At 41.5% G+C, this 12,978-nt stretch overlaps 1 protein-coding gene across 7 annotated transcripts in view; it reads left to right on the forward strand.

The window, feature by feature from the left end:
• WIZ (WIZ zinc finger) overlaps window positions 1–12,978 on the forward strand; it is a 778,954-nt gene that overhangs the window by 473,471 nt on the left and 292,505 nt on the right. The gene's annotated exons all lie outside the window — the stretch shown is intronic.

A 12,978-nucleotide genomic window follows, 5' to 3' on the forward strand; every position in this document is an offset into this window, starting at 1 on the left:
AAGGTAGCTGCAAGGAATAGTGTTTTGAATCTTTGTTGCAAACTCAGTGGCAAATACTAGTGGTAGAAATGGAGATGGTTAAGGGATGCCGGTCTATCGACTTCTTAATCAGGCAGATCAGAGAATGTTAAAACAAAACAAAAAGGACCAGGCTCACTAGCATCCAGACCAAGTATACCCTACCTTCATTTAGTTCCCGTTGTTCTTAACATGTGTGGCTGTAGACACACATGCTTTGCATACTCTAGTATGAGCTTGAGCATTAAACGTTTTTCTTTCATGAAGCGTCGAGTCATGCATTACTGTGACTCTTCCTTTAGTCCACAATGAGCAAGGGTATGACTGCACATTTATATTGTTGTTTTCCACTGTCCGCTTCTGACTTGTATCAGGTTTTGCTATTTGAATTTCAGACACAGACGATTGGTTTGACGACTGGCAACATGGAGCCCAGTCCTACCTCCTTTTGAATTACTGAGCCTCAGAGAATGTCGGCCGATGGAGCACCCTTTTTTTCTGATTCTGCCCACATAGTAATGTGAAGCAACTATAGGCCAGTCACCTCTGTTTATCTCCTGAACACAAGAAGTCGACAATTTCTGTTTCACCTTCCAGTGCAAAAACACATTGCAGTACCGTAGGGGATAGGCTTTGGGCATTCCTAAAAATGCAGCTTGGATCGTTAGTTGACACTCCAGGAATTTTCAGACAGTAGGACAACCTTAGTTAGAGGAAACAGGACCCTCTGGTACACCAGCAGCCCTACAGATGCTAAGTCCTGAGACGGTGTCTTTGAGCGCCTCCAAGAAAGAAGAGGTACTCCCTTTGGAGTCTCTATTGGCGAGACCATGCACCAAGGAATCTATGAAGTCCGGGAGTGACAACCTCGGCCAAAGGGTAAAAAGACACTCTCTTAAATGGCCCTGCACCAAGGTGGAGCACCGTCCCCAGAAAGTCTTGCATCGAGCCCCGAACCAGCCAAGAAAGAGGCCTACGCTCCACTTGGCTCTGGTCACCAACGAGACAAACCTTCAGAGCCAAGACACCATCCTGTGAGGGTTTTGGATCCACACCCCACCTTAATGCCGTCTTGGCCAAAAGCAAGCTTCCACTTTCGGAACTGAAACCTCCTCATCCAAAGTCAGACATGAAGTCAAAGCCAAACCCCCCCTTAGTGTCGACATCTGAAACTAAGCCTGCTCCGTCCTTATTACCATGGCCCTACATACCATTTCCCACTACGCTACAAAGGCCAGTCTCAATATTGACCTCCCCCCACCTCAATGCCCCGAAGGGTCAGTACATTCTTTTTCAGATCTAGTCACCCTGTATTGGGAAGGTGATCCATATGACCAGCCCATGGGTGAAGGGGCCCCTGGATGAAGGGGGTAGAGATGACCCATGGGACGACTATGTCAAACCTCCCCCACCAAAAACTGGAGCCATACCCTATTAGACCATCCCAACTGTATAATGCTATGGCATACCAAACCATTCTACAGAGAGTGTCTCAGCACCGTAAAGTTGCTTTACACTTCACAGAGCACGAGGACAACTTTTTATTGGAGACTGTCTTTAAGACAGAATGTTGTGTCAAGTTCCTACCCATGCTCAAGGGTATGCTGAAGTTGGACATTGATAATTTTAGGGATCCAGTCAGGTCCAGGGTGAATACACATCGTGTTGAAATGAAACATGATGTTTCTCCTAATTACCTGCTTTTTATTTGAGCCCCGGTCCCATCGTACTCACTGGTAGTCCATACTGCCAGAGAGCGGGCTTCTGCCCAAGTCACAAATGATCCCCCCCCTCCCGCTCCATAAGGAAAGCAAATGTATAGATGCTGGGAAGCGAGGAGCAGTATGTGCTACTATGCAGTGGTGTATTGCAAATTCAGTGGCATTACTGTCACAATATGATAAGTTTCATTGGAAGGAAACTGAGGTAGACCTACAGCACCTCTCTGATGCCTGTAATAAAAGGGGTGAGGAGTTGCTAAAGGGAAAATCATCTCCAATAAAAAGATACCCTGTGCCATAGACCCCGGGGTAATTTGCCCCTCGCAGCATTAACTCCACTGACTTGCTCTAAAGATAGTCTTTAAACCGAAGGTCTAACAATACCACCTCAACATCCCATTCGATGGGGAAGCTCTTTCAGGATGCCAGGTGGATATGATGTTGGAGAATATTAGGGTAGATGAGATCACAAAGTCTACGGGATCCCAGCAATCCAACACCTCTAGGGGTACTTTCTGAAGGCATCACCCACAAAGTGGGTGACGGAACCACACCAGCTAGCCAGGCAAAAATGTACCAGCAGCAGCAGTCTTTTCTTGATTCCCTGTGTGGTAGGGGTTACTCACGGGGAAGTTATAGAGGCAACAATGGCAAGGGTACAGTGGTAAAGGCAGCAGTTCCGGAAGAGAAGCCTATGCTTCCCCCTCTCCGCATCCAGTCACAAAGCAGCTGTTGTGGGAGCCTAAGGAATTTCTCCTTTCAGTAGATCGGTATCCCTTCAGATTAGTGGTAGTCCAATTGAAATACTGTCTAGAATTTGATACTACACCACCCAACATACCTTCACAACAGGGTGCCCTCAGTCAGCAGCACCTTGCTCTTGCAAGAGGAAGTTCACAAACTTCTACAAAATGGCATCATGAAACTATTGTCCCCACACCAATAAGCATACAGCATTTATTCATTGCACTTATCTAAGGAATGATAGAACCTTACAGACCATTTTGGACCTCAGGCAGCTCAGCCAATTCACCCTGTCAGAGAAGTTTCACATAACGGCCTTACAGGACATCATCCCATTGATTTGATAGGGAGACTTCATGATGACATTAGACTTCAAGGATGCCATCTTCCACATACCTATGCACCCAGCCCATTACAAGTACCTCTGGTTCGCAGTAAGCGACCAGCTCTACCAGTTCAAATTACTAGCCTTCGGGGCCAAAGGGTCTTTACCAAATGTCTGGCAGTTACGGCTACTCGTCTGCAGAGAGGACAATCACGTCTTTCCTTATCTCATGACTGATTGATAAAGAGCAGCAGCACACACTCAGATCCTCTATATAGGTTAAGTTAAACGCAGAGAAATTCCACCTAAAACTGCTGCACATCCAACCATTTCAATCCTAAATGTCACAGAGAAAGCATACCCCAACCAGCAGAGGGTGCTGGCATTTCTATGGCTGCTGGCTTTTTCATACCACTTGCCCAATAACTATTAAAACTGTAAATAAAGTTACACTATGATACATCACTCATAGCAATTGTATTGCTTGTCAGACTGCTCATGTGTCTACTCCAACAGTGCCTTGTGAGTCAGTAGTCTCAAGTGGAAGGTCAGTTGGAAAATCTAGTGTTTATAAAGCCCAGCACTCTGAGCTCTCTGAAGTGGCGGTACAGAAGCATCCTGCTGCTAGGCAGGCCTTTCTTTGAACCTCTTCCGCAGGTGACCATTACTACTCACTCATTGCTCATAGGTTGGGGTGCACATCTTGCAACATGACTGTCCAAGGCATCTGGACCCCTCTTCAGCATGGGAGGCAATCCGCTACCTGGAGTTACCAGCTGTTCGCCTAGCGCTCAGAGCTTTTTAGTCATTCATCTGCGGCAAGGTCATCATTATGAAGGTGGACAACATGACAGTGATGTATTATATATAAAAGAAAAGGGGCACCCATTTGCCCCCGCTATCTGCCTTGAAGCAATGGATCTGGTAATGGGCAATCAGTCACAACATTCAGCTCCTGGTTGAACACCTTCCAGGGGTCGACAAGGACTTTGTGGACCTTTTTAAGCTGGACGCATCAACAAGTTATTGAGTGGGAACTTTGCCCACATGCCCTGCAAAGATACTTCCAGAGATGGGGAAGCCCAACCATGGACCTTTCCTCTACTCAAGAAAATGTTAAATGCCCAAACTTCACCTCCAGAGTCCCAGAGCCAGGACATGATTTCCTACATTTCTCATCTCCAAAAGACTGGTGTCACATACACTTCAATACAACTATGTTTAGCTACTGTAGCTTCATATTAGCAGAACAGTCAAGGTTTTCATTGTGGATATTAACAGGATGACACCCCAAGAACAGCTCCAGCAATGGTCTGACCTACATTTAGTTCTCAGCAGGCTTATGAGACCACCTTTCTCCACCTTTACAGTGCCTTTCATGGAAGGTGGCTTTCCTTGTTTCTGTAATCTCGCTAAGGCACATTCGCACGTTAAAAGCTATTCAGGAACCATTACTTTAGGTACACAAGGACGGGATAGTCCTTTGAACCAGACCCAAATTCTTACCCAAGGATGTATTACCTTTCCATTTTAATCAGATTATTGAGCTGCCCTTTTTTCACAACCTGATTCTGTTGCAGAGAGTGTTACACACTGTGTGTTAATCAGGCGTTCAAACATTGTATTGATAGGCCTAAGCTTTTCCGTAAGTCTAACCAACTTTTTGTTGCTTGTGCTAAACCATACAAGGTCAGCCAAATTTGAAAGCAGGCATTGGGAGGTGGATTTTGAAATGTATCAAGACCCATGCTAAGGTGAAATGAGTGCTCTCCACACCTCATAGGGCACAATCTACAAGTAAAAACAGGCCCACCTCAGCTTTCTTAGGGAACATCCAGTTAGCTGATATCTGCAGGTTAGCAACTTGTTTAACACCATGCCCATTCAGAAACCAGCTAAGGACTTTGTTTTAAACATCTACCTAAGCTGTCCGCTTCCCACCCCTCCACACCAGGTAGGAAATTGTTTTATAGTTGATGCAAAGCATGTGCATCTACAGCCACACATGCTATGAATGGAAAATGTTACTTACCCTGTGCGCCTCTGTTGGTAGCATGTAGTGCAGTAGATTCACATGAACCATCCTTCCTCCCCAGAAGCTGGCAGTTATTGCATATTATCTTTTTATTCGGTATACATTAATTAACTATAATGCACAGGGCACGTATACCTACTCTACATTTCACTCTCACTTTTCGACCCGTTATGCAAAAAATATTATAGACTAAGGGAGGAGTTGCATACTATCCAGTGACTCCAGGTGTCTTCGGATAAAAACATCTTGTAATGTCCGAGCTCAACACTAGATGGAAGGAGTACATAAAAAATGTGAATCTACAGTCCTAATCGCTACGAACCGATGCTTAGCTAACAGGGTAAGTAACATGTTGCTTCTGGCATGCACATTTTTGCTTTTGTTTCTTTAGCTTCACTTTTGAGTTGTTGCCTGCGTAGCTGGCCTTTTTTCAGCACCTCCAGAACATCCTGGTTAGCACAGGGTAGAAACGGAACCTATCATTGGAAGCCTATGCAAGGACCTACTCCCATGTTGGCCTAGCACAGCCTTTTACAATGAGGAGCTCATGAGCTACTGGTTGTTCTCCACCTGTTATTTGCTTTCCAGTGTGCAGCCTAGCCTACTAAATTAGAAGCTTTTGCTTGGTTGAATGAATATATGTACGAGTAAGTTGAAAAAATGGTAAGTGTATTTTCAAGATCTGATATTTGAGTGATAAATCATGCAATGTTGAGACTTATTACTGATATTACCAACTTGGTACCAGGGCACTGCAGCTATGGCGTTTATGTATTAATCAATCAAAGGCATTCCCCATTGTCAGATAATGTTTTGGTCTCCTCTACGTGAGCATGTGCTTGCGCATGTGCTCTCGCTTGCAAGACTCTTGTATTCTATAATGGGCTTGGAACACACCTATTGCTTACCGTTAGTCTGCAGCTTTGCCACACTTCTTTGCTGCTTTCTAATTAGGCAGTGCTTGCCATATGTCACCTCCTTTTCTTTCGGTGGTGCATGGTTCAACCACAAATTAATTAACTCTGATTTTCTTTTGGTGGCGCATGGTTCGAGCACAGATTAATTCACTCTAATCAGTGTCCCTCCGCTGGCCATCTGCTGCTCACATTGTGAATTCTGATACTATATAAAAATTAAAAAATTCAACCTATGACTTAGACCACCCTGGCCGCACCATAACATTGTTTTTTTAACGCTCCCCTGTCCCCAATTGTTTCCATCCTGTTACCACCACCCCCCTTTACAAACCTTTTCGACTTCCAGGGGCAGTGATACTACAGCAATGATGCATAAGTAACAAACAGTGAAGCAAAGCATCGACTTTCTCCGTGAAATATGTACACATAAAAGAAAGACTATGAACTTCTTCCTCAAACTGACCGAAAGTGGTTGCTTTCTTAGTAAGCTTTTCTACTGCTGTTATATTCACAAACTGCAGAGTACTGCAACATATTTTTTTACATGCAGTTGTTTAAACCTGTGATTATTTGTACTTGAATCATCAGTTTTGTCAAATTTCTTAAAACGCATAGACTGCAGTACATGGGATAACTTTTATTCTACGCTGAGACATTATGCTCTGTAATATTTCTTCTTTGCAATAGACAAAAGATGTCTGTTGTAAATACTATTGAGCCTACTCTTCGTCAGAAACGCTAGGCTACAGTATCAAAATCTGGAAGTCGTTGATAGCCGCTCTTTCAAAGGAGGGATGCTTTATTTTCATGTTTCTGGTTGTAGAATCCATGATATTTTCTTCAATGTAAATGTTTTACGAATGTCTGCTGCTGAAATGTACCGAGAGCACTGTTCTAATGTGTGCGGATGAAAAAAATGCTATAACACTGCTAACGAGGGATGCATACTAGCACTCCATTTTCCTAACTTTGTCATGATGCACAGCAACCAGACAGCTGTACATCATGGTTAAAACACAAGACTAAGCCAATAGCTCTTGCATAGTGAGACCTATTGTCTTTGCCAATGCTTATTTACTTTTCTGTTGGCAACTGTGCCCAATGCACGCACTGAGGTTAATCTTGCATATGGTGGTCACTAGTGTAACCACGTCTGTTGTCGTTGTCTCATGTGGTCACAAAACCAATTCTCATAATATTAGTAGTTCAGGATGATTTTCCCCTGACATAAGTAACTCTTATTAAAGAAAAGGTTGGAGACCCTTGGTCTACCATCACTTGGGCTTCCTCTCCAGTGATAGCCCTGACCACCCGCGCAACAAGTGTCCCTCCCAACATGGGCCATCAAGTACAGGTCACGTATGTACGGCCAGATTGTGCTTTTGGGCCTAGGGCAAAGAGGGAGTTCCAGAACTTAGTTTTCCGTTCTAGAGGCTTGCAGTTATGTAGACAACTCTTATTCTCAGTTCCCAACCGCTAGGTTACCTTTCCTTATTAAACAGCACCTGAGCAATGTGGTCTCAATTTCCATGTGGGGGGGGGGGGGGACACGACACTGATGTGCTGCTCTTTAGGCTCGGTTTTTTAGAGGGAAAGGAAAGGGCTTTGTGGTCTGATTTCTAGTCTCGTTATGTGGAAAGCTGTTGAAGATTGAGTAGGACAAGAGGAGAGTTTCTCAGTGTGAGGATGGCCATGGTGGGTGGTGCTATGGTACTGTTTTTGAATTTGAGTGTGGCAAAGATGGCGTGAGAAAGTTATAGCTTGAAAACATTTAAAACTATTTCTATACCAAAGAATACCCTTCTGTGTCTAAGATAAAGACATGTGTATGACAAGCACCATACAAAAACATAAGCATAAAAAACTTTTATCGATCAGTTTATTTATTTTTTTTAAATATTTTTTTCCTGAATTGTATAAAGTTCATACTTGAATAGATGAAACAATGATTCGATTATGCATTTGAGAATCAAATTAGTTGTTACATGTAAATAAACTTATCAACAATCATAAGTCTTATCAACAATCATAAGTATATACAAATCCATGTGATAGACTAAAACGTTGACTCAGGCAGTGCGGCAGATGTCTACAACTCGCGTTTCGGCTTACATACCTTCATCAGGTAGCCGTCCACTACTCTACAAAACACATGATATCAATGTCAATAATACAGTACGAGTGCCTATCTATTACATAAAGTGATAAATACAGGTATTCAATAGAAAATAATGTCACATATATATATACACTTGCACCATAGGTAACCTGATAAATTACATTACAACGTCGACTAATCATATAACCTTCTATATAACGATACATAGCTTCACACAATGAATGAAAGAAAAATAGAGAGAGAAAAATTTCAGAGATATATGCAGCTATATACATATTTAGTAGAAAAATACATTCTTATCTACATATATTTACATCAGAATCTAAAATGTCCTAATAGTAATGGCTAGATCGTGTTGTACATCTCCGGGCTGATGGGGAGATTAACCTAATCTGTGTGAGAAATCAATTCATCTATAACCTTATAGGCAATTGCAACCGTTCATATATAAGAATAAATGCTCTTACCATGAAACTGATGATAAACAGTGATATACTGTGGTTTCAGCTCAATCTGTATATCAAGGTAGATAGAACAGAGCTATGTATAAATGCAACAAAATATTATCTGCGGAAGAGAAGAGGCCTATTGTTAGATTCGACTTAAGAAAGGTCTTAATATGTGGTTGATCACTTTTACATGATGATAACATAACAGATACCTTTAGAAGTTTAAAAATAAAATATAAAAAATATATATTTCATGGGGGATGTCAATTTCAGGCCTAATACGACCGTAGCTCATAACTAATCCTCCTCTCTATATGTTTTTGCCCAATTATTTCATTCTTCTGGTAGATAAGAACAAGCTTTCTCTCTGAGTGCGTGTAGGGCATATATAGTATTCAGAGTTGTTCTGTATTGTGACGCTATTCTCGTGTATATTCGAGAGTATAGCCTTTGAGAACAGAAAATTAAATAGCAATGATTATAATTGTCACTCTTTCTGAACGAAGGAACACTACTAATACTTAAGTAGCAATTCATGGGTGAAAAAAATATTTCAGACCACTTACTAAATATAATCGATTTCAAAGGTCTGCTCCCTTGGACTCGTGGTAGAGACAAACAACCGGCCCATATATGTTCGATATAGATAGTAATGTTGGAAACTCCTCCTAAATAAAACATAGTAAGCATAAAAAGGAATATGTTGTAAAAACCGTGATTGTGTTTTGCTTTAGGGGAGGGAATTGCTTAGATATTAAGAGGCAGCGTGTACTACTTACACATGGGGGTCCTAGATGGGCAGCGGTGTCAACATCTGAAGTTTATTGAAAGAAGCGACTCGAATTAATCGAATTCCATTACTTAAAAATGGATGCATACGAAATATAGCTAAATATAATGTATAATGATGTGTCACAACATAACAAGCCGAAATAGATGGGGTGTGCACCGGATTCATGGTTATTTACCTAATTCGTTAGCAGTTAAATCTTAACGGTCTGGTGGTTGCCGCCGAGAATTACATGTTGCTGTTGATGGCTGCCGTTTTAAAATCCTTCCGATGCAGGCAGCCTTACGTCTGGTTGATACTGGCTCCGGATGGGCTCAGCAAAAAACGGTGCGAACCGAGCAACGCAATAGCGTACTCTCTATATATGGGCTGGAAGTACATAATGACCAATGTAAGGATCGGAAATGGATTCAAAAAGAGGGGAGGGAAGTTAACTCACGTGTGGCTTGTAAATAAAGAAAGCCCGCTAGTTGGTTTACTCACGAGGCAATGGTCTCGAACCACGTGCAGAACCACATCCGTGCAAATCGAAAAGAGTCAAGACTGCTCCAAACACAAATGCCGGGATACACACGCAAACATAGAAACGAAGCTAGAGGCCGTATATGCACGGTAGTATATGGTGAAATTGATAATTGGAATTATGGTATAAGCACTCCTTATGGTTTAAAATTACCGAATACAGGCATAAGTGTACAACATTATAAGAAGTAATATATAAGTTGTCATGTTGTACCGAGTATCACTAAAATGCAGGAGTCTGTGTTAGATCACGATATGTCAGAACTCTGATAGTATACTATATAGAGATTTAAACACCCGCTATATAGTTCTGTGATTTCGGGTGAATGAAAAGGAGTATAAACCTACCCAAATAAATGACCCTTAAATAAATTAAGGGAATAAAAGATATTTGGAGGTTAAAGCCACAGTATATCCTGTACAAAGGGCCTATAGATTCAGATACGACCTATGCATATGATTACATGAACACTAAGCATTCCATAAAATCGGTTTCCAATAGAGATGTAAATATTACCGTACATGTGTGTGTGTGTGTGTGTGTGTGTGTGTGTATATATATATATATATATATATATATATATATATATATATATATATACAGATTCTGGACTGACTATTTACGCTTACATTCATAAAATATAAGCAACTCTGCAAGGAGACATCTCCGTTTGCCCCAGTTTCCATGTGGGGGGGACACTGATGTGCTGCTCTTCAGGCTCGGTTTTTTAGAGGGAAAGGAAAGTGCTTTGTGGTCTGATTTCTAGTCTCGTTATGTGGAAAGCTGTTCAAGATTGAGTAGGAGTGTTTCTCAGTGTGAGGATGGCCATGGTGGGTGGTGCTAAGGGACTGTTTTTGAATGTGAGTGTGGCAAAGATGCTCTGTGCTTTTGGTTGTTTTTAAGTGCGGTGAAAATGTGCAGGACTTAATGCCGAGTATTCACTCCAGTTCAATTCTGATTGTAAAGCCAGCTCACATACAGGAATCTTGATTAATAAGCAAAGGTTCAGTCTGTGGCCATGGGTGTCCTCATTTGACTAAAAGGGATGCATTGTTAGAAGCTGCCTTTAACGCAGCCTATCAATTAAATGCGAGTTGGTGCTCATAAATCCCTATATTGAAAGGCTTAGCCAGCCCAAACGGCACAGCAAAATTTTGTGAAGCTACGTATAACCGTGTAGTGAATGTTTATTTCTTGTGTCATTTGCTTGGAATAATGTTACCCTTTTTGGTAAATGTGACCAAGAAAGGCATGTGTTCTTATTAGCATGTTTTTCAAAGCTATGACTTGTAATGTTTTAGTAAGTAGCATTGTCATGTGTTCAGTGTGTTCCTCATCCGATCCGTCCCTCTGCCTAAAGCTTAGATTTTGAAACGCTTCTGAGAACAAGTTCCTTCAATGGTTTAACTCCAGCTGCTCTTTAAGTACCTGGTCTTAAACACGAAACTACAATCAAATATTGGCTTTTTCGACACACTAGCCACTACAGTGAAAAGCAAGTAAAAACAGTATTTTTCAATTACTAAAAACAGTCTTTTTCAATTACCTTTTCAGAAACAAAATGTTTGTGAAAATGTTATTTTTTAGTTGGTGATTCTTTAGATTGTCACTGTCCGCAATACCTGGGCGATTGTTCATTTCTGTCAAATTTTAGGGAATAGACAAGAGTGTTGAAACCTTTTCTTCCACTTGTTTCCAGCTCTGTTCTAGAAGTGTTCTTACTGCCAGTGGAATCGGTCTCTACCTGGGTGCTCTTTGACCGTTTGGAGTCCTCTCACCACAATCAAAGCTCCTTTTGGGCGTCCATATTTTACTCTGTATTTAGTCATTGAATCCTTCTTCAAAAGCCTCTTCTGCTTCCAGACATATTTACAGATGTGTCTTTTTTGTCCTTCGCTTTTTTTCCATCCATAATGAATGACAATTGTTCCCATTCTTCAGGCTGGAAATCTTATGTAGTAAGTAGTAGTGATAGTGAGCACCCACTATCTCTCTCAGATGACGGATGTGCATAGTAGGGTGTGTGTTTGAAGGGACTGGCATCTCTGCTGAGATCTCTAATGATGGGTGTGGGGAGAGACTGCACTCTTCTTTCAGACCATTCTCTCAGATGATAGATGTTCATAGTAGCGTGTGTGAAGGGTTCTGCCTCTCTGCTGAGCTCTCCTCTCAGACCTGTATCTCAGATGATGGGTGTGCTTGTAGGGTGGGAGGAGAGCCTTAACTCTACTCGCAACTCTTCCCAATCCAATGGGCGTGAATAATAGAATCTGATAAGCGCCATCTCCAGTAAGACTACTTCCTACAGTAACAAGTGTGCATCCCAGAGTGTATTCAAACGTCACCAACTCCTTCCTACTTTTCACAAACCTGCAAGAGTCTCGCAAGTTCGAAACATTTGATGAAAAAAAGAATGGACCTTCTACTCATCACAGTACTTAACCGCTACACACTTCTTCTGAAAAACGAGAACTACAATATGCATTCCTATTAGTAGTGTGTATTGTGAAAAAATCTATTCCTTTTTATTATTCACGATCCCCCAAGACATCGTACAAATTTGTAAATAGCAATACACATTTATTCTCTTAACATAAGTTATCCCATAAACATCTCCTCTCTAATCTAAGTGAACACTAGATCTTTCTGTTGCTCCTTGTATAGTGTTTTTTAACTTCGTTTCCACAACATCTTACATTTTTCACAGTAAACATTTATGGCGGTCATTTGTTTTTAAAGTTTTCAACAGCCAGCCAATCGGAGCGCTTGTGGGACTCATAGAGAAGCCTCTCGGTCCTACGCGAGTGTGAAGGCTCACTGGGAAAACGGGCAACTCGAGCAATCATAGACCTCCATTTTTGGATTTTCTCTATTGCAAGACGCCCACCAGACTCTCACGAGACCAACTGCCAAAATATACTATTATTTTTTACCCTTAATATCTCAAAAACTACTGAACGGATTTACACCAACTCACAGAAAGCACAATCTGTGGACCAAGATCTAGCTACCGGTCGAAATTGGTGTAATTCCTTATCTAAAGAAGTCCATGGAAAATGCATGAGGATTTTGCGTTTTGGGACCCTCCTTTTTTTTTTTTTTCTTCATAATATTTTCAAAACTAATGTGCCAGTCACTTCAGCTGCTTTCTGGAAAGTTAAGGGGGGATTTGTCAAGTGGGGACATAGAAAAAGGAGGCAGTCCAAAAACAACATTTTGCAATTGCTAATAAGGATTTTAGGCACGACTACAGCCCAAACCACTGAACGGATTTTGAAATCAAATTTGGCCGAAAGCTAGAACTTGGTCCAGAAAGAGTGTGTTTTGTACTTTGATG

Source organism: Lissotriton vulgaris, chromosome 1_1 (assembly GCF_964263255.1).
Source record: "Lissotriton vulgaris chromosome 1_1, aLisVul1.2, whole genome shotgun sequence".
NCBI lineage: Eukaryota > Metazoa > Chordata > Amphibia > Caudata > Salamandridae > Lissotriton > Lissotriton vulgaris.